Source organism: Triticum aestivum, chromosome 1A (genome assembly GCF_018294505.1).
Source record: "Triticum aestivum cultivar Chinese Spring chromosome 1A, IWGSC CS RefSeq v2.1, whole genome shotgun sequence".
Taxonomy (NCBI): Eukaryota; Viridiplantae; Streptophyta; class Magnoliopsida; order Poales; family Poaceae; genus Triticum; species Triticum aestivum.
Window position 1 is genome coordinate 230666523 of NC_057794.1, and position 24929 is coordinate 230691451.

The following is a 24929-nucleotide window of genomic DNA, read 5'->3' on the forward strand; positions in this document are numbered from 1 at the left end:
GTACACCATGGACCCGGTCGTGGTGGAGGACTATATCTGCTTGCTCGGGACAAGTACAAGGTGGTCGGCATCGACCTCTAGTACACCGTCGGTCATCCCAGCAAAGATCAGAAGGTTGCCGTCACCCAGTTTTCATGCGCCATCATGTCCTCATCTACCACTACTGCATGGCTAAAGAGCCTTGCGACCGTTTCGCCAGGTTTGTCAACAACACCGACTACAAGTTTGCTATGGTGGAAACCTCCGATGATGTAAAATCTCTCAAGGTTATGGCCTTGGCCTGCAAGAACCTTGTCGAAATCTGTGACCACTACAGGGTCTAGGGTAGCATGAAGAAGGAATCATTGGTTGATCTTGCCTCGGCCTTCATTGCCCCCTACTACGAAAAGATGAAGCAGGATGCCAACAAAACACATCCCGTATCCTCGCATGGGGCCTGGATGCGGCAACTGGATGACCTCACCTTAGGTTCGTGGCCAAGAGCATGTACAGATGCTACAAGATGCACAGGTGGATTGTTGACATGAGGAAGTGCCTCCTTCCCGAAATTGATGAGGCCGGATCGAGCCACCAGCAGAATAGTGGCCGCAAGCATCAGAGGAAGTAGATGATGACAAATGGTCATTTATCCTAGTGAATTATGCATGTAATATATAGTTTACTTTGGTGTGTGGAAATGTCATGTGTTTAGTATCCAACTATGTAATTATGCATGTAATAGTTTACTTTGGTGTCTGCAAATGTCATTTGTGTAGTACCCACCTATGTAATTATGCATGTCCGATAGGTATGGGTGCCTTCGGTGGCCGGTAGTAGCGCGGAAGAGAGCGGACGTAGCATTGCAGCGGCCTCTCAGCTGTATGCGGTGGGGTGAGGCCCTTGTCTCCGTGCGGTTTGGCGGCTGGCCTGGTACCCTCGTCGGCCGACGGCATCCAGCGACTACGACAGACCAAGATGGGTATGCACGGCTAGTCCAGCCATGAGCAATGGCTCCTCCAGGCCACAAATCCACGGCTGGCCTCCTCACCGTCTCACATATCAACATACATGTCACACTGGTATGATAAATTCTAACATGGATCTTTCGATTCTAGATTGGAAACACTTGAATTTTGCCTTTAAATCTTATATTCTGGAACCGATATTTACTCAATCCGGCAACAGATCTCCATCATATTCTATCTTTTAGAAATTGTGATAGAGCAGATCCACGGTTAATTAATCTATACTATAGCGTGGAAGGATACAAATTAACGAGTGGTGAATAAATATCTCTAGTAGGCTTGTTCACTGCATTCACTTTGTTTAGTTTCAGCTAACTTGGCAGTGACCTAATGTGCTATTCTTGAGTTTGCCGCTTGGAATTTTTATGCACAACTTCTACATTTATAACATGTAATGTAGAGTTAGCTCCGATAGTCGTCACATAGATTATTGGATAAACCAAAAATTGTATGAAACAAGTTTAAAGAAAATAAATTTCAGCGCACTTCTTTCTAGAAAATCAGTAGTAGCTGGTAATAGCTGAATTTGAGAACATGGGGCAAGTCTGTGTCAGGTACCAACTACTACTCTCTCAACAGATCAATGGCGAATTCAAGTATAGTGGCGATTACAAGGAAACTCGAGGAAGGGGAAGAAGTACAGGATGAGAGATAGATGAAAGTGCGTTATATCGACTAGAGGGGGGTGAATAGGCGATTTTTATGAAAGTCTTCAAAACATGGAAGTTATGAAGACAAACGATAGAAATAAACTTATTACCCTGCAGCGGAAGGTAGACTACACTAGGCAAGCCATAGTCAAGTATTCAATATAGTGAAAGCAAAATGACTAATAGCAGCAATGTAGTAAGGATCAAGTAGGAAGATATTGTGAAGCCACACAGAACACGCAGTCACTCAGTGAAGACAAAAGATAGTTCGAACAGAAATGACTTCACAAGGAGTAACAGTAAGTAAAGGGAAGGGAAGATGAAACCAGTGATTCGCTGAAGACAATGATTTGTTGGACCAGTTCCAGTTGCTGTGACAACTGTACGTCTAGTTAGGGCGGCTAGGTATTTAAATCTTAGGACACTGTAGGATCGAAAGTATGTCTAGAGGGGGGGTGATTAGCAACCACCCACAAAGGGTCCACGAAGTAGCAACCTTGTCTATCCCACCATGGCCATCGCCCACGAAGGACTTGCCTCACTAGAGGTAGATCTTCACGAAGTAGGCGATCTCCTTGCCCTTACAAACTCCTTGGTTCAACTCCACAATCTTGTCGGAGGCTCCCAAGTGACACCTAGCCAATCTAGGAGACACCACTCTCCAAGAAGTAACAAATGGTGTGTAGGTAATGAACTCCTTGCTCTTGTGCTTCAAATGATAGTCTCCCCAACACTCAACTCTCTCTCATAGGATTTGGATCTGGTGGAAAGAAGATTTGAGTGGAAAGCAACTTGGGGAAGGCTAGAGATCAAGATTCATATGGTAGGAATGGAATATCTTGGTCTCAACACATGAGTAGGTGGTTCTCTCTCAGAACATATGAGTTGGAATTGTGTATGTGTTCTGATGGCTCTCTCCATGAATGAAGAGGAGGTGGAGGGGTATATATAGCCTCCACACAAAATCCAACCGTTACACATAGTTTTCCAATCTCGGTGGGACCGAATCAAAAAACTCGGTCGGACCGAAAAGGTAAACCTAGTGACCGTTAGAGATTTTCGGTGGGACTGACATGCAACTCGGTAGGACCGATATGGTTAGGGTTTGGGAATAACGTAATCTTGGTGAGACCGATTACACAAACTCGGTGAGGCCGATTTTGGTAATTAGCTAACCAGAGAGTTGGTCAGGCAAACTTGGTGGGACCGATTTGCTCTTTCAGTGAGACCGAAAAGTTACAAAAAGGAAACACTGAATTTACATTGCAATCTCGGTGGGACCGATTCGCTCTTTCGGTGAGACGAAAAGTTACGAAAGGGAAACAGAGAGTTTGCAATCCCATCTCGGTAAGACCGAGATCCCTATCTGTAGAACTGAATTGCTAGGGTTTGGCAGTGGCTTATGACAAATGAAACTCGGTGGCGCCGGATAAAAAGAATCGGTAGGACCGGGTTTGGCTTAGGGTTTAGGTCATATGTGGATATGGGAAAGTAGTTGAGGGTTTTGGAGCATATCACTAAGCACATGAAGCAAGAGGCTCATTAAGCAATACCTCATCCCTCCTTGATAGTATTGGCTTTTCCTAAAGACTCAATGTGATCTTGGATCACTAAAATATAAAATGAAGAGTCTTGAGCTTTTGAGCTTGAGCCAATCCTTTGTCCTTCGCATTTTGAGGGTTCCACTTTCACATCCATGCCATGCCAATCATTGAGCTTTCCTAAAATAATCATCTTGGAATAGCATTATCTCAATGAGCTATATGTTGTTATGAATTACCAAAACCACCTAGGGATAGTTGCACTTTCAGACACACAGTCCCGGACACCCAGTCCTAAACACGCAGCTCAGGACACCCAGTCCTCACCGTATTCCCCTTGAGCTAAGGTCACATAGACCTCGCCTAATCACTCTAGTAAGTCTTCAAGGTAGACTCCCAAACCTTCACAGACTTCGTTCACCGGCAATCCACAATGTCTCTTGGATGCTCAGAACGCGACGCGTAACCGGCTGGAGGATGCACAGTCCTCAAGTGTAATAAGTCTTCAGATCACACAGACAAGAAGACTTAAGTGATGCCTAATTCTCTTTGGCTCTGGGTGGTTAGGGCTTTATCCTCGCAAGGAATTCTCTCTCAAAGGCTTCGAGGTGGGTTGCTCTCAAACGACAAAAGCCGTACTCTGAATCTGAGCAGCCAACTGTTTATGGTTGTAGGGGGTGGGCTATTTATAGCCACTTGGCAACCCGACCTGATTTGTCCGAAATGACCCTGGGTCATTAAGGAACTGACACGTGTTCCAACGGTCAGATTTCAAACTCACACGGCAACTTTACTTGGGCTTCAAGCAAAGCTGACTTGCCCGACTCTGGACAAGATTCGCTCTCAAAGTCTTCACTCGAAGACATAGGTTTTGTTTAAGCATCACTTCAGTCATTCTGACTGGTTCTCTTGGACCCCACTTAACAGTACGGTGGTTTCTATGACTCAACACAGAAGAAAGAGAACTACGAAAGATCTAAGTCTTCGAGCTCCATAGGCTTCATGTGGTGTCCTCTCTTGTCATAGTCTTCAATGTGAATATCTTCATATACCACCTTTGACTTCAATGTCTTCATACATTTTTAGGGGTCATCTCTGGTAGGAAAACCGAATCAATGAGGGACTTCTACCTGTGTTATCCTGCAATTCTCACAAACACATTAGTCCCTCAGCTAGATTTGTCGTCAATACTCCAAAACCAACTAGGGGTGGCACTAGATGCACTTACAATAGACACTACAGCCACTGCCGATCTGTTATGATCCCAGCCAGGATGATCAATCCCCACACGCTACAATCGCTTATATCAGTCACTGGTGGGTTCCTCTAGGCCGAACATGTAAGATACCCACTAAGGCCCAGTGAACCTATGTCATGGCCTCCTCTCTCTCTCTTGGGTCGCTCAGGCGCCACACAGGCCTTCGTTAGCCCAGGTGTGGGAAGGCTGCTGACACCCCCCATTTCTTCACAAACGACTTGTCCCCAAGTCGGAGTAGAGGGAAATCGCCTGCGAAGATCTTCGACGTCTTCCCAGGTGTCCGGAGTAGCCTTGGGATCTTGCCAGTGAACGAGTCCTTGGTCTCACATTTTGTTCGAGCCGCGACGCCATCTTGTGTCCAAAATCTCCACTGGCACATTAACCATATCAGTGAGTGATGGAAGGGAAGACGAGGCACTCGCACCTAGGGTCAGCGCCTTGCGCAACTGTGAAACGTGGAAGACCAGAAAGATCGATAATCCCTCAGGTAGCTGCAGCTCGTACGTAACTTCATTCACTCTGTGGATCACCGTATAGGGCCCGAAGAACTTGAAACTCAGCTTGTGACTGGCCTGGTGCGCCATGGACATCTGAATGTATGGCTGCAACTTGAGAAATACCTGGTCGCCCACCTGGAACTCTCTAGGAGTCCTTTTCTTGTCTGCCTGTTGCTTCATGACTTGTTTGGCATGCAGCAAGTGTTGCCTCAAGACATCTTGCATTTGTTGTCACTCCTCCAACCACTCGTTAAGCTCGGGAATTGGTGTTGCTTGTTCAGGTACCAGTCCAAGGTGCTGCGGCTCCTAGCCATAAACCACTTCGAACGGTGTCTTGTTGAGCGTGGAGTGATATGTTGAATTATACCAGAACTCAGGCAACGCTAACCATCTGCTCCAGTTGTTGGGAGATTTATGGACAAAGCAACGCAAGTAGCTTTCGAGACACTGGTTGACCCTTTCTGTCTGTCCATCCGTCTGAGGGTGATGCGATGAACTCATTTTCAGTTCCACGCATTGTAGCTTGAAGATCTCTTGCCACACTTTGCTGGTGAAACCAGCGTCTCTGTCAGATATAATGGCCTCTGGCATGCCGGGTAACCTGTATATCTGGTCGATGTAGAGCTGGGCAATTGTCTGCGCTATGTAGGGGTGTTTGACTGGGAGGAAATGATCAAACTTGGAGAAAGTGTCTACCACCACCAATATGCAATTGTACTGTCGAGAGGGAGGCAATGCACCGACAAAATCCATGGAAACCATGTCCCAACAGCGCTTGGCGACTGGCAATGGATGGAGCAGACCTGGGTATTGAGCTCGGTCTGGTTTGGCCTGCTGGCAAACTTGACAAGACTGGACGTGCTCCTTAATGTGTTGCTTCATACCTGGCCACGCGAACAAGTGCTTGATTCTTCTGTAGGTAGCTGGAAACCCTAAGTGACCGCTGACATCATTGTCGTGCAAGGCGCGCATGATCTGTTGCTGCGGGTGAGTGTTGCTGCCCAGCCAGACACGCCCTTTAAAATGCACAATGCCTTTGCTGGGAGTGAAATGGCTGTCCTCCATGGGTGCCACTTCCAATCGTGTGATCAGTTGCTGGGTCTTGGGATCGGTATCATAGCCCTTAATTATCTCTTCCAACCACGCGGGCCGACAAACTGATATGGCCTGAAATTGTTCAGTTGTGGGCACCGGTCGCCTGGAAAGCGCATCGGCGGCACCATTCTCTGATCCCTTGTGATAACATATACGGTACTACAACCCCAAGAGCTTGGTGAAAGCTTTTTGTTGCCAGGGAGTGTGTAAGCGTTGCTCTTCCAGGTGCACCAAGCTACGTTGGTCAGTTTTGATCACAAACTCCCCGAACTGCAGGTAGGGTCGCCACTGCTCAACTGCCAACACAATTGCTAAGTACTCTTTTTCATACGTAGACAGGCCTTTGGTTCGTGGGACCAATGCTTTACTGAGGTAGGCAATTGGGTGGCCTTCCTGCTGGAGAACTGCGCCAACCCCATACTCATAGGCATCCATTTCGACCATGAAGGGTTTGGTAAAATATGGTAGAGCCAGCATAGGCGCTAAAGTCAGTGCAGTATTAAGGGCTTCGAATGCAGTTTGAGTTGCCGCTGTCCATTGGAATTGAGTATGCTTGCGCAGAAGATTTGTCAGCGGTCGTGCAAGCATGCCGAACTTCCGGACAAAATGACTGTAATACCTCGCCAAGCCAAGGAACGCTCGGACGTCCTTGACACGGACTGGGACTGGCCAGTCGATCACTTGCTTCACTTTGCTTTGGTCGGTTGCCACTCCTTTGCCTGAGATGGTGTGCCCAAGATAACTGACCTCCTGCTGCGCAAACACACATTTGGACCTCTTGACATACCATTGATCTTTCCGGAGAAGTGACAGGACTTGATGCAAGTGTTGAATGTGTAGCATGTAGGTGCGGCTGAATATGAGAATGTCGTCGAAGAACGACATAGCACATACGTGATTAACTGGTTTCAGAGTGACATTCAATCCCCCCAAGAAAGTTGTCGGTGCTCCTCCCAGGCCAAACGGAACCACTTTGTACTCAAAATGGACGAAATGTGTTTGAAAAGCTGTCTTGAGCTCTTCGCCCTCGGCTAGACGAATTTTGTGGTATCCTGATCGTAGGTCCAGTGTAGAGAACCAGCGAGCTCCTGCTAGTTCATCCAAGATATCTTCTATAACTGGTACTGGGTACTTGCTGATGATGGTCATGGCATTTAATCTTCGGTAGTCAACACAAATTCACCAAGTTCCATCCTTCTTTTTACTAGGATGATGGGGGAGGAGAAAGGACTGTTGCTTTTTTGAATAATGCTTGCCTTGAGCATTTCTGCGATCTGATGCTCCACTTCCGTTTTTAGTTCAGGTTTAAGACGATATGCCCAGATGTTAACAGGTTGCGCACCCTGCATCAGTGGTATGTGGTGATCGCAATCACGCTTTGGTGGCAGCCCTACAGGTTCCATGAATACATCCTCGTACTCCAGCAGTACCTCGACGATTTCTAGTGGCAGCTCGGTGCATGTTATGTCAGTGATGTTCTCCGAATCCTGGGCATAACATAGATGGATCGCATAGGCAACTGCTGATTGCTTTTCCATGCTCGCAATCTAAATGTTGTTCAATGTATCACACTTGCTGACCGAGGAGGTGATTCCTTGCAGAATGACTGTAAAACCTTCATGTTCGATTTGCATGCGACGCCTTGGCCAGTCAATGAGCATAGGGCTGTGATATTCAAGCCAGTCCATGCCCAAAATGACATCGTAATAGCCCAGTGGCAGTAATCTGAAATTGGTGGTAAACACATTGCCTTGTGAGTACCAAGAACACCCCAACACTTCTTGGCTGCACCATAGCTCAGTTCCATTTGCTACTGCTACTTTCACAGGACACGGCATATCCTGAATTCCTCTCAGCTTGGACTACAACTACTGAGACACGAATGATGCAGAGCTACCCGAGTCAACTAACATCAACACTTCGTGTCCCCGAAGCCACCCGTGCAGCTGGAGGCATGAGGGCACATCTGTGCCCGATACTTCTTGCAACGACAACTGCCAAACCTGCTCTTGGGCATCGTCCTGATCTTGATTTGCTGGACGCAAAGCTAGATGTTCATCGGACGCCTCTAGACTGAACAAACTGATCATCTCTTCAATTACGTGTTGTTTGACGGTTGGGGGACACCCATGATCATGCCCCCACCGCTCTCCACACTTGAAACAGAGGCCCTTGGCACGACGAAAGTTTCGAAGGGCAGTGAGTTTTGATGCGTTGCTGTTGGCTCGAGCTGCATCCGTTCCCCAGCGATCCTCCGCTGCGGGGTCTGCGGCTGGTGCACGCGCTGGTGGTGGCGGCAACTGTAGCGGCGTCGGTTGCCACGCGTGGCCAGGTAACCCGGAGCCTTCAGGCTGGCTGTACCACGGCCCCTTGTGGCCCTCAGCTGATTCCTCTTGCAGGACAGCCAGTGCACACGCTGTGTCCAAATCCTTGGGACGCTGGACCATAACCACAACACGGATATCTGCCCGCAGGCCCTCCATGAACCTCGTCAGAAAATACAAGGGATGTACAACATCAGAATAAGAAATAAGATGATTCATTAAGTTTTTGAACTGCTCAATGTAATCGGAGACAGAGCTAGTCTGGCGAAGGGCATAAAATTGCCTAATCAACAACTGATGTCGATCCCTCCCAAAACGAGAGCAGAGCAGGTTGCAAAATGCATCCCAATCGAGCACACCGATCTTTGGCTGGACCGATTGCAACCAAATCGCTGCGGGGCCAGTGAAATGCAGGGTAGACATGGGAATAAAATAGGATGGGTGGACTTGAAACATCGTGAAGTACTGTTCGCACATAGTTCTCCAAATTTTGGGATTCTCGCCGGAGAACTGGGGAAATGAAACTGGTGGAGTTGTTTAACCCAGCCCCGCCACAAACTGACCCTGAGCGAGGCAAGGATCTAGCACGGAATCAAGTAGATGTGCCAGGGGTAAGAAGTGCGGCGTACCATTGGTCGGAGAGGTCACTGACGGGATGCCACCCGCCGACGGACCACCCCGGTGCTGATGAGGACCGCCGTGTCCATCGGGCCCGTCGATCTCGTTGCCGGGCGTTAGATCGGATAGATCCACCGTGCGCGATCCACCCATGGAGGTTGATGCTGACGGCGCCCTCTTGCCTTACAGCACCCTGACCGCTTCCTGGAGTTTGGATATGCGGTCCTCCAGATCGGGCTTCCAGGCGGAGAGCTCTTCGACTTGCACCACCTTGGTGTCGATGCGTCTCGCGAGCTGCTTGATGTCGGCGCGGGTGTCGTCGCTCGCCTTGGTCAAGTTCTCCACCATCTTGTAGAGGTAGGACATGAGTGTTGGAAATATGCCCTAGAGGCAATAATAAATTAAGTTATTATTATTATATTTCATTGTTCATGATAATCGTTTATTATCCATGCTAGAATTGTATTGATAGGAAACTCAGATACATGTGTGGATATATAGACAACACCATGTCCCTAGTAAGCCTCTAGTTGACTAGCTTGTTGATCAATAGATGGTTACGGTTTCCTGACCATGGACATTGGGTGTCGTTGATAATGAGGTCACATCATTAGGAGAATGATGTGATGGACACGACCCAGTCCTAAGCCTAGCACAAGATCGCGTAGTTCGTATGCTAAAGCTTTTCTAATGTCAAGTATCATTTCCTTAGAGAATGAGATTGTGCAACTCCCGGATACCGTAGGAGTGCTTTGGGTGTGCCAAACGTCACAACGTAACTGGGTGGCTATAAAGGTACACTACAGGTATCTCCAAAAGTATCTGTTGGGTTGGCACGAATCCAGACTGGGATTTGTCACTCCGTGTAAATGGAGAGGTATCTCTGGGCCCACTCGGTAGGACATCATCATAATGTGCACAATGTGACCAAGGAGTTGATCACGGGATGGTGTGTTACGGAACGAGTAAAGAGACTTGCCGGTAACGAGATTGAACAAGGTATCGGGATACCGACGATCGAATCTCGGGCAAGTATCGTACCGCTAGACAAAGGGAATTGTATACGGGATTGATTAAGTCCTTGACATTGTGGTTCATCCGATGAGATCATCGTGGAGCATGTGGGAGCCAACATGGGTATCCAGATCCCGCTGTTGGTTATTGACCGGAGAATTGTCTCGGCCATGTCTGCATGACTCACGAACCCGTAGGGTCTACACACTTAAGGTTCGATGATGCTAGGGTTATAGGGAAAGTATGTACGCGGTTACCGAATGTTGTTCGGAGTCCCGGATGAGATCCCGGACGTCACGAGGAGTTCCGGAATGGTCCAAAGGTAAAGATTGATATATAGGAAGTATGGTTTTGGCCACCGGAAGTGTTCCGGGCATCACCGGCAGTGTACCGGGACCACCAAAGGGGTCCGGGGGTCCACCAGGTGGGGCCACCAGCCCCGGAGGCCTACATGGGCCAATAGTGGGAAGGGACCAGCCCCTAGGTGGGTTGGGGCGCCTCCCACCAAGGCCCAAGGCGCCTCTCACAAACACATTACTCCCTCAGCTAGATTTGTCGTCAATACTCCAAAACCAACTAGGGGTGGCACTAGATGCACTTACAATAGACGCTACAGCCACTGCCGATCTGTTATGATCCCAGCCAGGATGATCAATCCCCACACGCTACAATCGCTTATATCAGTCACTGGTGGGTTCCTCTGGGCCGAACATGTAAGATACCCACTAAGGCCCAGTGAACCTATGTCATGGCCTCCTCTCTCTCTCTTGGGCCGCTCAGGTGCCACACAGGCCTTCGTCAGCCCAGGTGTGGGAAGGCTGCTGACACCCCCCATTTCTTCACAAACGACTTGTCCCCAAGTCGGAGTAGAGGGAAATCGCCTGCGAAGATCTTCGACGTCTTCCCAAGTGTCCGGAGTAGCCTTGGGATCTTGCCAGCGAACGAGTCCTTGCTCTCGCATTTTGTTCGAGCCGCGACGCCATCTTGTGTCCAAAATCTCCACTGGCACATTAACCATATCAGTGAGTGATGGAAGGGAAGACGAGGCACTCGCACCTAGGGTTAGCGCCTTGCGCAACTGTGAAACGTGGAAGACCAGAAAGATCGATAATCCCTCAGGTAGCTGCAGCTCGTACGTAACTTCATTCACTCTGTGGATCGCCGTATAGGGCCCGAAGAACTTGAAACTCAGCTTGTGACTGGCCTGGTGCGCCATGGACGTCTGAATGTATGGCTGCAACTTGAGAAATACCTGGTCGCCCACCTGGAACTCTCTAGGAGTCCTTTTCTTGTCTGCCTGTTGCTTCATGACTTGTTTGGCATGCAGCAAGTGTTGCCTCAAGACATCTTGCATTTGTTGTCACTCCTCCAACCACTCGTTAAGCTCGGGAATTGGTGTTGCTTGTTCAGGTACCAGTCCAAGGTGCTGCGGCTCCTGGCCATAAACCACTTCGAACGGTGTCTTGTTGAGCGTGGAGTGATATGTTGAATTATACCAGAACTCAGGCAACGCTAACCATCTGCTCCAGTTGTTGGGAGATTTATGGACAAAGCAACGCAAGTAGCTTTCGAGACACTGGTTGACCCTTTCTGTCTGTCCATCCATCTGAGGGTGATGCGATGAACTCATTTTCAGTTCCATGCATTGTAGCTTGAAGATCTCTTGCCACACTTTGCTGGTGAAAACAGCGTCTCTGTCAGATATAATGGCCTCTGGCATGCCGGGTAACCTGTATATCTGGTCGATGTAGAGCTGGGCAATTGTCTGCGCTATGTAGGGGTGTTTGACTGGGAGGAAATGATCAAACTTGGAGAAAGTGTCTACCACCACCAATATGCAATTGTACTGTCGAGAGGGAGGCAATGCACCGACGAAATCCATGGAAACCATGTCCCAACAGCGCTTGGCGACTGGCAACGGATGGAGCAGACCTGGGTATTGAGCTCGGTCCGGTTTGGCCTGCTGGCAAACTTGACAAGACTGGACGTGCTCCTTAATGTGTTGCTTCATACCTGGCCACGCGAACAAGTGCTTGATTCTTCTGTAGGTAGCTGGAAACCCTAAGTGACCGCTGACATCATTGTCGTGCAAGGCGCGCATGATCTGTTGCTGCGGGTGAGTGTTGCTGCCCAGCCAGACACGCCCTTTAAAATGCACAATGCCTTTGCTGGGAGTGAAATGGCTGTCCTCCATGGGTGCCACTTCCAATCGTGTGATCAGTTGCTGGGTCTTGGGATCGGTATCATAGCCCTTAATTATCTCTTCCAACCACGCGGGCCGACAAACTGATATGGCCTGAAATTGTTCAGTTGTGGGCACCGGTCGCCTGGAAAGCGCATCGGCGGCACCATTCTTTGATCCCTTGTGATAACATATACGGTACTACAACCCCAAGAGCTTGGTGAAAGCTTTTTGTTGCCAGGGAGTGTGTAAGCGTTGCTCTTCCAGGTGCACCAAGCTACGTTGGTCAGTTTTGATCACAAACTCCCCGAACTGCAGGTAGGGTCGCCACTGCTCAACTGCCAACACAATTGCTAAGTACTCTTTTTCATACGTAGACAGGCCTTTGGTTCGTGGGCCCAATGCTTTACTGAGGTAGGCAATTGGGTGGCCTTCCTGCTGGAGAACTGCGCCAACCCCATACTCGTAGGCATCCATTTCGACCATGAAGGGTTTGGTAAAATATGGTAGAGCCAGCATAGGCGCTGAAGTCAGTGCAGTATTAAGGGCTTCGAATGCAGTTTGAGTTGCCGCTGTCCATTGGAATTGAGTATGCTTGCGCAGAAGATTTGTCAGCGGTCGTGCAAGCATGCCGAACTTCCGGACAAAATGACTGTAATACCTCGCCAAGCCAAGGAACGCTCGGACGTCCTTGACACGGACTGGGACTGGCCAGTCGATCACTTGCTTCACTTTGCTTTGGTCGGTTGCCACTCCTTTGCCTGAGATGGTGTGCCCAAGATAACTGACCTCCTGCTGCGCAAACACACATTTGGACCTCTTGACATACCATTGATCTTTCCGGAGAAGTGACAGGACTTGATGCAAGTGCTGAATGTGTAGCATGTAGGTGCGGCTGAATATGAGAATGTCGTCGAAGAACGACATAGCACATACGTGATTAACTGGTTTCAGAGTGACATTCAATCCCCCCAAGAAAGTTGTCGGTGCTCCTCCCAGGCCAAACGGAACCACTTTGTACTCAAAATGGACGAAATGTGTTTGAAAAGCTGTCTTGAGCTCTTCGCCCTCGGCTAGACGAATTTTGTGGTATCCTGATCGTAGGTCCAGTGTAGAGAACCAGCGAGCTCCTGCTAGTTCATCCAAGATATCTTCTATAACTGGTACTGGGTACTTGCTGATGATGGTCATGGCATTTAATCTTCGGTAGTCAACACAAATTCGCCAAGTTCCATCCTTCTTTTTACTAGGATGATGGGAGAGGAGAAAGGACTGTTGCTTTTTTGAATAATGCTTGCCTTGAGCATTTCTGCGATCTGATGCTCCACTTCCGTTTTTAGTTCAGGTTTAAGACGATATGCCCAGATGTTAACAGGTTGCGCACCCTGCATCAGTGGTATGTGGTGATCGCAATCACGCTTTGGTGGCAGCCCTACAGGTTCCATGAATACATCCTCGTACTCCAGCAGTACCTCGACGATTTCTAGTGGCAGCTCGGTGCATGTTATGTCAGTGATGTTCTCCGAATCCTGGGCATAACATAGATGGATCGCATAGGCAACTGCTGATTGCTTTTCCATGCTCGCAATCTAAATGTTGTTCAATGTATCACACTTGCTGACCGAGGAGGTGATTCCTTGCAGAATGACTGTAAAACCTTCATGTTCGATTTGCATGCGACGCCTTGGCCAGTCAATGAGCATAGGGCTGTGATATTCAAGCCAGTCCATGCCCAAAATGACATCGTAACAGCCAAGTGGCAGTAATCTGAAATTGGTGGTAAACACATTGCCTTGTGAGTACCAAGAACACCCCAACACTTCTTGGCTGCACCATAGCTCAGTTCCATTTGCTACTGCTACTTTCACAGGACACGGCATATCCTGAATTCCTCTCAGCTTGGACTGCAACTACTGAGACACGAATGATGCAGAGCTACCCGAGTCAAGTAACATCAACACTTCGTGTCCCTGAAGCCACCCGTGCAGCTGGAGGCATGAGGGCACATCTGTGCCCGATACTTCTTGCAACGACAACTGCCAAACCTGCTCTTGGGCATCGTCCTGATCTTGATTTGCTGGACGCAAAGCTAGATGTTCATCGGACGCCTCCAGACTGAACAAACTGATCATCTCTTCAATTACGTGTTGTTTGACGGTTGGGGGACACCCATGATCATGCCCCCACCGCTCTCCACACTTGAAACAGAGGCCCTTGGCACGACGAAAGTTTCGAAGGGCAGTGAGTTTTGATGCGTTGTTGTTGGCTCGAGCTGCATCCGTTCCCCGGCGATCCTCCGCTGCGGGATCTGCGGCTGGTGCACGCGCTGGTGGTGGCGGCAACTGTAGCGGCGTCGGTTGCCACGCGTGGCCAGGTAACCCGGAGCCTTCAGGCTGGCTGTACCACGGCCCCTTGTGGCCCTCAGCTGATTCCTCTTGCAGGACAGCCAGTGCACACGCTGTGTCCAAATCCTTGGGACGCTGGACCATAACCACAACACGGATATCTGCCCGCAGGCCCTCCATGAACCTCGTCAGAAAATACAAGGGATGTACAACATCAGAATAAGAAATAAGATGATTCATTAAGTTTTTGAACTGCTCAATGTAATCGGAGACAGAGCTAGTCTGGCAAAGGGCATAAAATTGCCTAATCAACAACTGATGTCGATCCCTCCCAAAACGAGAGCAGAGCAGGTTGCAAAATGCATCCCAATCGAGCACACCGATCTTTGGCTGGACCGATTGCAACCAAATCGCTGCGGGGCCAGTGAAATGCAGGGTAGACATGGGAATAAAATAGGATGGGTGGACTTGAAACATCGTGAAGTACTGTTCGCACATAGTTCTCCAAATTTTGGGATTCTCGCCGAAGAACTGGGGAAATGAAACTGGTGGAGTTGTTTAACCCAGCCACGCCACAAACTGACCCTGAGCGAGGCAAGGATCTAGCACGGAATCAAGTAGATGTGCCAGGGGTAAGAAGTGCGGCGTACCATTGGTCGGAGAGGTCACTCACGGGATGCCACCCGCCGACGGACCACCCCGGTGCTGATGAGGACCGCCGTGTCCATCGGGCCCGTCGATCTCGTTGCCGGGCGTTAGATCGGATAGATCCACCATGCGCGATCCACCCATGGAGGTTGATGCTGCCGGCGCCCTCTTGCCTTACAGCACCCTAACCGCTTCCTGGAGTTTGGATATGCGGTCCTCCAGATCGGGCTTCCAGGCGGAGAGCTCTTCGACTTGCGCCGCCTTGGTGTCGATGCGTCTCGCGAGCTGCTTGATGTCGGCGCGGGTGTCGTCGCTAGCCTTGGTCAAGTTCTCCACCATCTTGTAGAGGTAGGACATGAGTGTTGGAAATATGCCCTAGAGGCAATAATAAATTAAGTTATTATTATTATATTTCATTGTTCATGATAATCGTTTATTATCCATGCTAGAATTGTATTGATAGGAAACTCAGATACATGTGTGGATATATAGACAACACCATGTCCCTAGTAAGCCTCTAGTTGACTAGCTTGTTGATCAATAGATGGTTACGGTTTCCTGACCATGGACATTGGATGTCATTGATAACGAGGTCACATCATTAGGAGAATGATGTGATGGACACGACCCAGTCCTAAGCCTAGCACAAGATCGCGTAGTTCGTATGCTAAAGCTTTTCTAGTGTCAAGTATCATTTCCTTAGAGCATGAGATTGTGCAACTCCCGGATACCGTAGGAGTGCTTTGGGTGTGCCAAATGTCACAACGTAACTGGGTGGCTATAAAGGTACACTACAGGTATCTCCAAAAGTATCTGTTGGGTTGGCACGAATCTAGACTGGGATTTGTCACTCCGTGTAAATGGAGAGGTATCTTTGGGCCCACTCGGTAGGACATCATCATAATGTGCACAATGTGACCAAGGAGTTGATCACGGGATGGTGTGTTACGGAACGAGTAAAGAGACTTGCCGGTAACGAGATTGAACAAGGTATCGGGATACCGACGATCGAATCTCGGGCAAGTATCGTACCGCTAGACAAAGGGAATTGTATACGGGATTGATTAAGTCCTTGACATTGTGGTTCATCCGATGAGATCATCGTGGAGCATGTGGGAGCCAACATGGGTATCCAGATCCCGCTGTTGGTTATTGACCGGAGAATTGTCTCGGCCATGTCTGCATGACTCACGAACCCGTAGGGTCTACACACTTAAGGTTCGATGATGCTAGGGTTATAGGGAAAGTATGTACGCGGTTACCGAATGTTGTTCGGAGTCCCGGATGATATCCCGGACGTCATGAGGAGTTCCGGAATGGTCCAAAGGTAAAGATTGATATATAGGAAGTATGGTTTTGGCCACCGGAAGTGTTCCGGGCATCACCGGTAGTGTACCGGGACCACCGGAGGGGTCCGGGGGTCCACCAGGTGGGGCCACCAGCCCCGGAGGCCTACATGGGACAATAGTGGGAAGGGACCAGCCCCTAGGTGGGTTGGGGCGCCTCCCACCAAGGCCCAAGGCGCCTCCAAGAGGGGAAGGGGGCAAACCCTAGGGCAGATGGGCCCTAAGGCCCACCCTAGGTGCGCCTCCCCCTCTCCCCCTTGTGGCCGCCACCCAAGATGGGATCTAGGGCTGCCGCACCCCTTGGGGTGGGAACCCTAGGTGGGGGCGCAGCCCTCCCTCTCCCCCTATATATAGTGGAGGCAAAGGGGCAGCCCAACACGCGATTCAATCTCCCTGTTGGCGCAGCCCTACCCCTCTCCCTCCTCGTTTCTCGTAGTGCTTGGCGAAGCCCTGCTGGAGTCCTGTGCTCCTCCACCACCACCACGCCGTCATGCTGCTTCTGGATGGAGTCTTCCCCAACCTCTCCTTCTCAACTTTCTGGATCAAGGCATAGGAGACGTCACCGGGCTGTACGTGTGTTGAACGCGGAGGTGCCGTCCGTTCGGCACTAGCATCATCGGTGATTTGGATCACGACGAGTACGACTCCATCAACCCCGTTCACTTGAACGCTTCCGCTTAGCGATCTACAAGGGTATGTAGATGCACTCTTCTTCCCTCGTTGCTAGATTATTCCATAGATTGATCTTGGTGATGCGTAGAAAATTTTGAATTTCTGCTACGTTCCCCAATAGTGGCATCATGAGCTAGGTCTATGCGTAGTTTCTATGCACATGTAGAACACAAAGCAGTTGTGGGCGTCGATATTGTCAATTTACTTGTCGTTACTATTGTTATCTTGATTCAGCGGCATCGTGGGATGAAGCGGCCCGGACCGACCTTACACGTACTCTTACGTGAGACTGGTTCCACCGACTGACATGCACTAGTTGCATAAGGTGGCTAGCGGGTGTCTGTCTCTCCCACTTTAGTCGGATCGGATTCGATGAAAAGGGTCCTTATGAAGGGTAAATAGAAATTGGCATATCACGTTGTGGTTTTGGCGTAGGTAAGAAACGTTCTTGCTAGAAACCTATAGCAGCCACGTAAAAACTTGCAACAACAATTAGAGGACGTCTAACTTGTTTTTGCAGCATATGCCTTGTGATGTGATATGGCCAAAAGGATGTGATGAATGATATATGTGATGTATGAGATTGATCATGTTCTTGTAATAGGAATCACGACTTGCATGTTGATGAGTATGACAACCGGCAGGAGCCATAGGAGTTGTCTTAATTTATTTATGACCTGCGTGTCAACTTAAACGTCATGTAATTACTTTACTTTATTGCTAAAGTGTTAGCCATAGTAGTAGAAGTAATAGATGACGAGACAACTTCAAGAAGACAGGATGATGGAGATCATGATGATGGAGATCATGGTGTCATGCCGGTGACAACGATGATAATGGAGCCCCGAAGATGGAGATCAAAAGGAGCAAAATGATATTGGCCATATCATGTCACTATTTGATTGCATGTGATGTTTATCATGTTTTACATCTTATTTGCTTAGAACGATGGTAGCTTAAATAAGATGATCCCTCACTAAAATTTCAAGAAAAGTGTTCCCCCTAACTGTGCATCGTTGCGAAGGTTCGTCGTTTCAAAGCACCACGTGATGATCGGGTGTGATAGATTCTAACGTTCGAATACAATGGGTGTAAGCCAGATTTACACACGCAATACACTTAGGTTGACTTGACGAGCCTAGCATGTACAGACATGGCCTCGGAACACGGAAGACCGAAAGGTCGAGCATGAGTCGTATAGAAGATACGATCAACATGAAGATGTTCACCGATGTTGGCTAGTCCATCTCACGTGATGATCGGACACGACCTAGTTGACTCGGATCATGTTTCACTTAGATGACAAGAGGGATGTCTATCTGAGTGGGAGTTCATTAAATAATTTGATTAGATGAACTTAATTATCATGAACATAGTCTAAATTGTCTTTGCAAATATGTTGTAGATAAATAGCTCACGTTGTAGCTCCCTGTTTCAATACGTTCCTAGCGAAAGACCAAGTTGAAAGATATTGTAAGCAATGATGTGGACTGGGTCTGTAGTCCGAGGAGTGTCCTCACTGCTACACAGAAGGCTTACGTCTTTGATGCACCGCTCGATGTGCAAACCCCTACAACGTCGTCTGTGGATGTTGTGAACACCTGACAGACACATCCTGATGACTACTTGATAGTTTAGTGCACCATACTTTACGGCTTAGAATCGGGATTCCAATGACGTTTTGAACGCCAAAGAACATATGAGATGTTCCAAGAGCTAAAATTGGGATTTCAGGCTCATGCCCGTGTTGAGAGGTGTGAGACCTCAGACAAGTTCTTTTGCCAACAAGATGGAGGAGAATAGCTCAGCTAGTGATCATGTGCTCAGAATGTCTGGGTGCTACAATCACTTAAATCAAGTGGGAGTTAAACTTCCAGATAAGGTAGTGATTGATAGAGTTCTCTAGCCACTATCACTAAGCTACTAGATCTTCGTGATGAACTATGACATGCAAGGGATGGAGTTGATCCCGGAGCTGTTCGCGGTGCTTAAGACCACAAAAGGTAGAAATCAAGAAGGAGCATCAAGTGTTGATGGTTTAACTAGACCACTGGTTTCAAGAAGGGCAAGGGCTAGAAGGGAAACTTCATGGATGGCAAACCAGTTGCCGCTCCAATGAAGGAACCCAAGGTTGAACCCAAACTTGAGACTAAGTGCTTCTATTGTAAGGGGAATGGTCACTGGTAGTGGAATTACCCCAAATGCATGGTAGATAAGAAGGCTGGCAACTTCAAAGTATATACGTGTTATTAATGTGTACCTCACTAGTACTCCTGGTAGCACCGGGGTATTGGATACCAGTTCAGTTGCTATTATTGGTGACTTGAAGCAAAAGCTACGGACTAAACGGAGACTGGCTAAGGGCGAGGTGACGATGTGTGTTGGAAGTGTTTCCAAAGTTGATGAGATCACCATCGCACGCTCCATCTGCCTTCCGGATTAGTATTGAACCTAGATAAATGTTATCAGGTGTCTACATTGAGCATGAATATGATTAGATCATGTTCATTGCAATACGGTTATTCATTTAAGTTAGAGAATAATGGTTATTCTGTTTACATGAATAATACCTTCCATGGTCATGCACCCTATGTGAATGGTTCAGTGAATCTCGGTCGTAGTAATACACATGTTCACGCCAAAAGATGTAGATAGTACCACTTTCTTGTGGCACTGCCGCTTAGGTCATATTGGCGTAAGATGCATGAAGAAACTCCATATCGATGGATGTTTGGAGTCACTTGATTTTGAATCGCTTGACACATGCGAGCCATGCCTCATGGGTAGGATGACTAAGACCCCGTTTTCAGGTACAATGAAATGGGCAAGTGACTTGTTGGAAATGATACATGCTGATGAGTGTGATCCAATGAGAATTGAAGCGTGCGGTGGATATCGCTATTTTCTCATCTTCATTGACGATTTGAGTAGATATAGGTATATTTACTTAATGAAGCACAAGTCTGAAACGTTTGAAAAGTTCAAACGATTTCAGAGTGAAGTTAAGAATCATCATAACAATAAGATCATGTTCCTACGATCTGATCAAAAGGGGATTTTCGGAGTTATGAGTTTGGCAATCACTTAAGACATTGTGGAATTGTTTCGCAGTTGAAGCCATCTGGAACACCACAGCGTAATGGTGTGTCCGGACGTCGTAATCGAACCTTATGAGATATGGTGCGATCTATGATGTCTCTTACCGATATACCGCTATTATTTTGAGGTTATGAGTTAAAGACAGCTGCATTCACTTGAGATAGGACACCATCTAAGTCCGTTGAGATGACGTCATATGAACATTGGTTTGGCAAGAAACCAAAGTTGTCGTTTCTTAATGTTTGGCGCTGCGATGCTTAAGGCTTCAGCCGGAGAAGCTCGAACCCAAAGAGGACAAACACATCTTCATAGGAAACCCAAGGGTGACAGTTGGGTATATATACCTTCTATGTCAGATCCGAGGGAAAATTGTTTGTCGCTAAGAACGGGTCCTTTCTTGAGAAGGAGTTTCTCTCGAAAGAATTGAGTGGGAGGAAGATAGAACTTGATGAGGTTGTCGAACCTTTACTTCAACCAGAGAGTGACGCAACACAGAAAGATGTTTTCTGTGGCGCCTACGTCTGTTGAATAGGAAGTTAATGATAGTGATCATGAAGCTTCGGATCAAGTTGCTATCGAACCTGGTAGGTCGACAAGGATATGTACTACTCCTAAGTGGTACAGTAATCCTGTCTTAGATATCATGTTGTTAGACAACAATGAACCTACGAGCTATGGAGAAGCGATGGTGGGGCCGTATTTCGACAAATGGTTAGAAGCCATGAAATCCGAGATAGGATCCATATATCAGAACAAAGTATGGACTTTGGTGGACTTGCCCGATGATCAGCAAGCCATAGAGATAAATGGATCTTTAAGAAGAAGACGGACGTGGGCGGTAATGTTACCGTGTATGAAGCTCGACTTGTGGGAAAGAATCTTTTCACAAGTTCAAGGAGTTGACTACAATGAGAATTTCTCACCCGTAGCGATGCTTAAGTCCGTCGGAATCATGTTAGCATTAGCTGTATTTTTCGTTTATGAAATCTTAGAGATGGATGTCAAAACAAGTTTTCTTACTAGTTTTCGTAAGAAAAGTTGTATGTGATACAATAAAAGGTTTTGTCGATCCTAAGGATGCTAAAAGGTATGCTGGCTCCAGCAATCCTTCTATGGACTAGAGCAAGCATCTCGGAATTGGAATATATGTTTTGATGGAGTGATCAAAGCTTTTAGGTTTATACAATGTTTGCTAGAAACTTGTATTTACAAGAAAGTGAGTGGGAGCACTACAACATTTCTGATAAGTATATGTGGATGACATATTGTTGATCCGAAATAATGTAGAATTTCTGGAAAGCATAAACGGTTGTTTGAAGAGTGTTTTTCAAAGGAAGACCTAGCTAAAGCTGCTTACATATTGGGCATCAAGATCTATAGAGATAGATCAAGACGCCTGATGGTACTTTCAAAGAACACAGACCTTGACATGTTTTTGAAGGAGTTCAAAATAGATTAGTCAAAGAAGGGGTTCTTACCTGAGTTGTAATGTGTGAAGTTGAGTAAGACTCAAAGCTTGACCACGGCAGAAGAAAGAGAAAGGACGAAGGTCGTCCCCTATGCTTTTGTCATAGGCTCTATACGGTATGCCATGCTGAAGTACCGCACCTGATGTGTGCCATGCCACATGTCTGGCAAGAGGGTACAAATGTGATCTAGGAGTAGATCACCAAATAGCGGTCAAAATTATCCTTAGAGGAATAAGGAAATGTTTCTCGGTTATGGAGGTGATAAAGAGTTCGACGTAAAGAGTTATGTTGATGCAAGCTTAACACCTGTCCGGATAGCTCTGAGTAGAGATACCGGATACGTATAATGGAGCAACAATTTGGAATAGCTCCAAGCGGGACGTGGTAGCGGCATCTACGATATAAAGTTTTGCGAAATACATAGGGATCTGAATATGGCAAGACCGTTGACTACAACCTCTCTCACAAGCATAACATGATCAAACCCAGAACTCTTTGAGTGTTTATCACATAGCGATGTGAACTGAATTATTAAGTCTAGTAAACTCTTTGGATGTTGGTCACATGGCGATGTGACCTGTGAGTGTTAATCACATGGCGATGTGAACTAGATTATTGACTCTAGTGCAAGTGGGAGACTGTTGGAAATATGCCCTAGAGGCAATAATAAATTAAGTTATTATTATTATATTTCATTGTTCATGATAATCGTTTATTATCCATGCTAGAATTGTATTGATAGGAAACTCAGATACATGTGTGGATATATAGACAACACCATGTCCCTAGTAAGCCTCTAGTTGACTAGCTCGTTGATCAATAGATGGTTACGGTTTCCTGACCATGGACATTGGATGTCGTTGATAATGGGATCACATCATTAGGAGAATGATGTGATGGACACGACCCAATCCTAAGCCTAGCACAAGATCGCGTAGTTCGTATGCTAAAGCTTTTCTAATGTCAAGTATCATTTCCTTAGCCATGAGATTGTGCAACTCCCGGATACCGTAGGAGTGCTTTGGGTGTGCCAAACATCACAACGTAACTGGGTGGCTATAAAGGTACACTACAGGTATCTCCAAAAGTGTCTGTTGGGTTGGCACGAATCGAGACTGGGATTTGTCACTCCGTGTAAACAGAGAGGTATCTCTAGGCCCACTCGGTAGGACATCATCATAATGTGCACAATGTGACCAAGGAGTTGATCACGGGATGATGTGTTACGGAACGAGTAAAGAGACTTGTCGGTAACGAGATGGAACAAGGTATCGGGATACCGACGATCGAATCTCGGGCAAGTATCGTACCGCTAGACAAAGGGAATTGTATACGGGATTGATTAAGTCCTTGACATCATGGTCCATCCGATGAGATCATCGTGGAGCATGTGGGAGCCAACATGGGTATCCAGATCCTGCTATTGGATATTGACCGGAGAATTGTCTCGGCCATGTTTGCATGACTCACGAACCCGTAGGGTCTACACACTTAAGGTTTGATGACGCTAGGGTTATAGGGAAAGTATGTACGCTGTTACCGAATGTTGTTCGGAGTCCCGGATGAGATCCCGGATGTCACGAGGAGTTCCGGAATGGTCCGAAGGTAAAGATTGATATATAGGAAGTATGGTTTTGGCCACCGGAAGTGTTCCGGGCATCACCGGTAGTGTACCGGGACCACCGGAGGGGTCCGGGGGTCCACCAGGTGGGGCCACCAGCCCCGGAGGCCTACATGGGCCAATAGTGGGAAGGGACCAGCCCCTAGGTGGGCTGGGGCGCCTCCCACCAAGGCCCAAGGCGCCTCCAAGAGGGGAAGGGGGCAAACCCTAGGGCAGATGGGCCCTAAGGCCCACCCTAGGTGCGCCTCCCCCTCTCCCCCTTGTGGCCGCCACCCAAGATGGGATCTAGGGCTGCCGCACCCCTTGGGGTGGGAACCCTAGGTGGGAGCGCAGCCCTCCCTCTCCCCTATATATAGTGGAGGCAAAGGGGCAGCCCAACACGTGATTCAATCTCCCTGTTGGCGCAGCCCTACCCCTCTCCCTCCTCGTCTCTCGTAGTGCTTGGCGAAGCCCTGCTGGAGTCCCGTGCTCCTCCACCACCACCACGCCGTCATGCTGCTACTGGATGGAGTCTTCCCTAATCTCTCCTTCTCCCCTTGTTGGATCAAGGCGTAGGAGACGTCACTGGGCTGTACGTGTGTTGAACGCGGAGGTGCCCTCCGTTCGACACTAGGATCATCGGTGATTTGGATCACGACGAGTACGACTCCATCAACCCCGTTCACTTGAACGCTTCCGCTTAGCGATCTACAAGGGTATGTAGATGCACTCTCCTTCCCTCGTTGCTAGATTATTCCATAGATTGATCTTGGTGATGCGTAGAAAATTTTGAATTTCTGCTACATTCCCCAACAATGAGCGCCGAATCCATGGCTGCGAGGAGTCGTTGAGGATCGGTTGTCTGCTTGTGCGTATCCAGTGCGGGGAAGAGGGGCAGGCTGGCGACTGATACCACGTGTTAGGTACCAACTACTACTCTCTCAATAGATCAATGGCGAATTCGAGTATAGTGGCGATTACAAGGAAACTCGAGAAAGGGGAAGAAGTACAGGATGAGAGACACACACTACAGTCGCCGCCGATCTGTTCTAATCCCAGCCAGGATGATCAATCCCCACACGCTACACTCTCTTATATCAGTCACTGGTGGGTTCCTCTGGGCCGAACATGTAAGATACCCACTAAGGCCCAGTGAACCTGTGGCATGGCCTCCTCTCTCTCTTTGGCCGCTCAGGCGCCACACAGGCCTTCGTCAGCCCAGGTGTGGGAAGGCTGCTGACAGTCTGCCAGGAACTATTATAATTAACCTCCTTTTCCCTTTTGGTCATGTCACTGGCCACTACTTAGGGAGCAAGGTAGCTATTTATATAAAAAATGGCTACAAATATGTATAAGAAAATTCAGCGGGTTTACTTAAATCTGTTAGCAATACTAAAAGAGATGGTAGACATTTCAGGTGTTTTTAGGATGGCCATTGATTTGGCTTTGTTGAAGTCTCATTCTGGTACGCTTGTCAGGGTAGTTAAGAACTTTTGAGGTGGGGTGGTGATTGCCCTTTGGTAATTAATATAATAATGTGTAAGGTATACAATCGTCAAATTCTTTC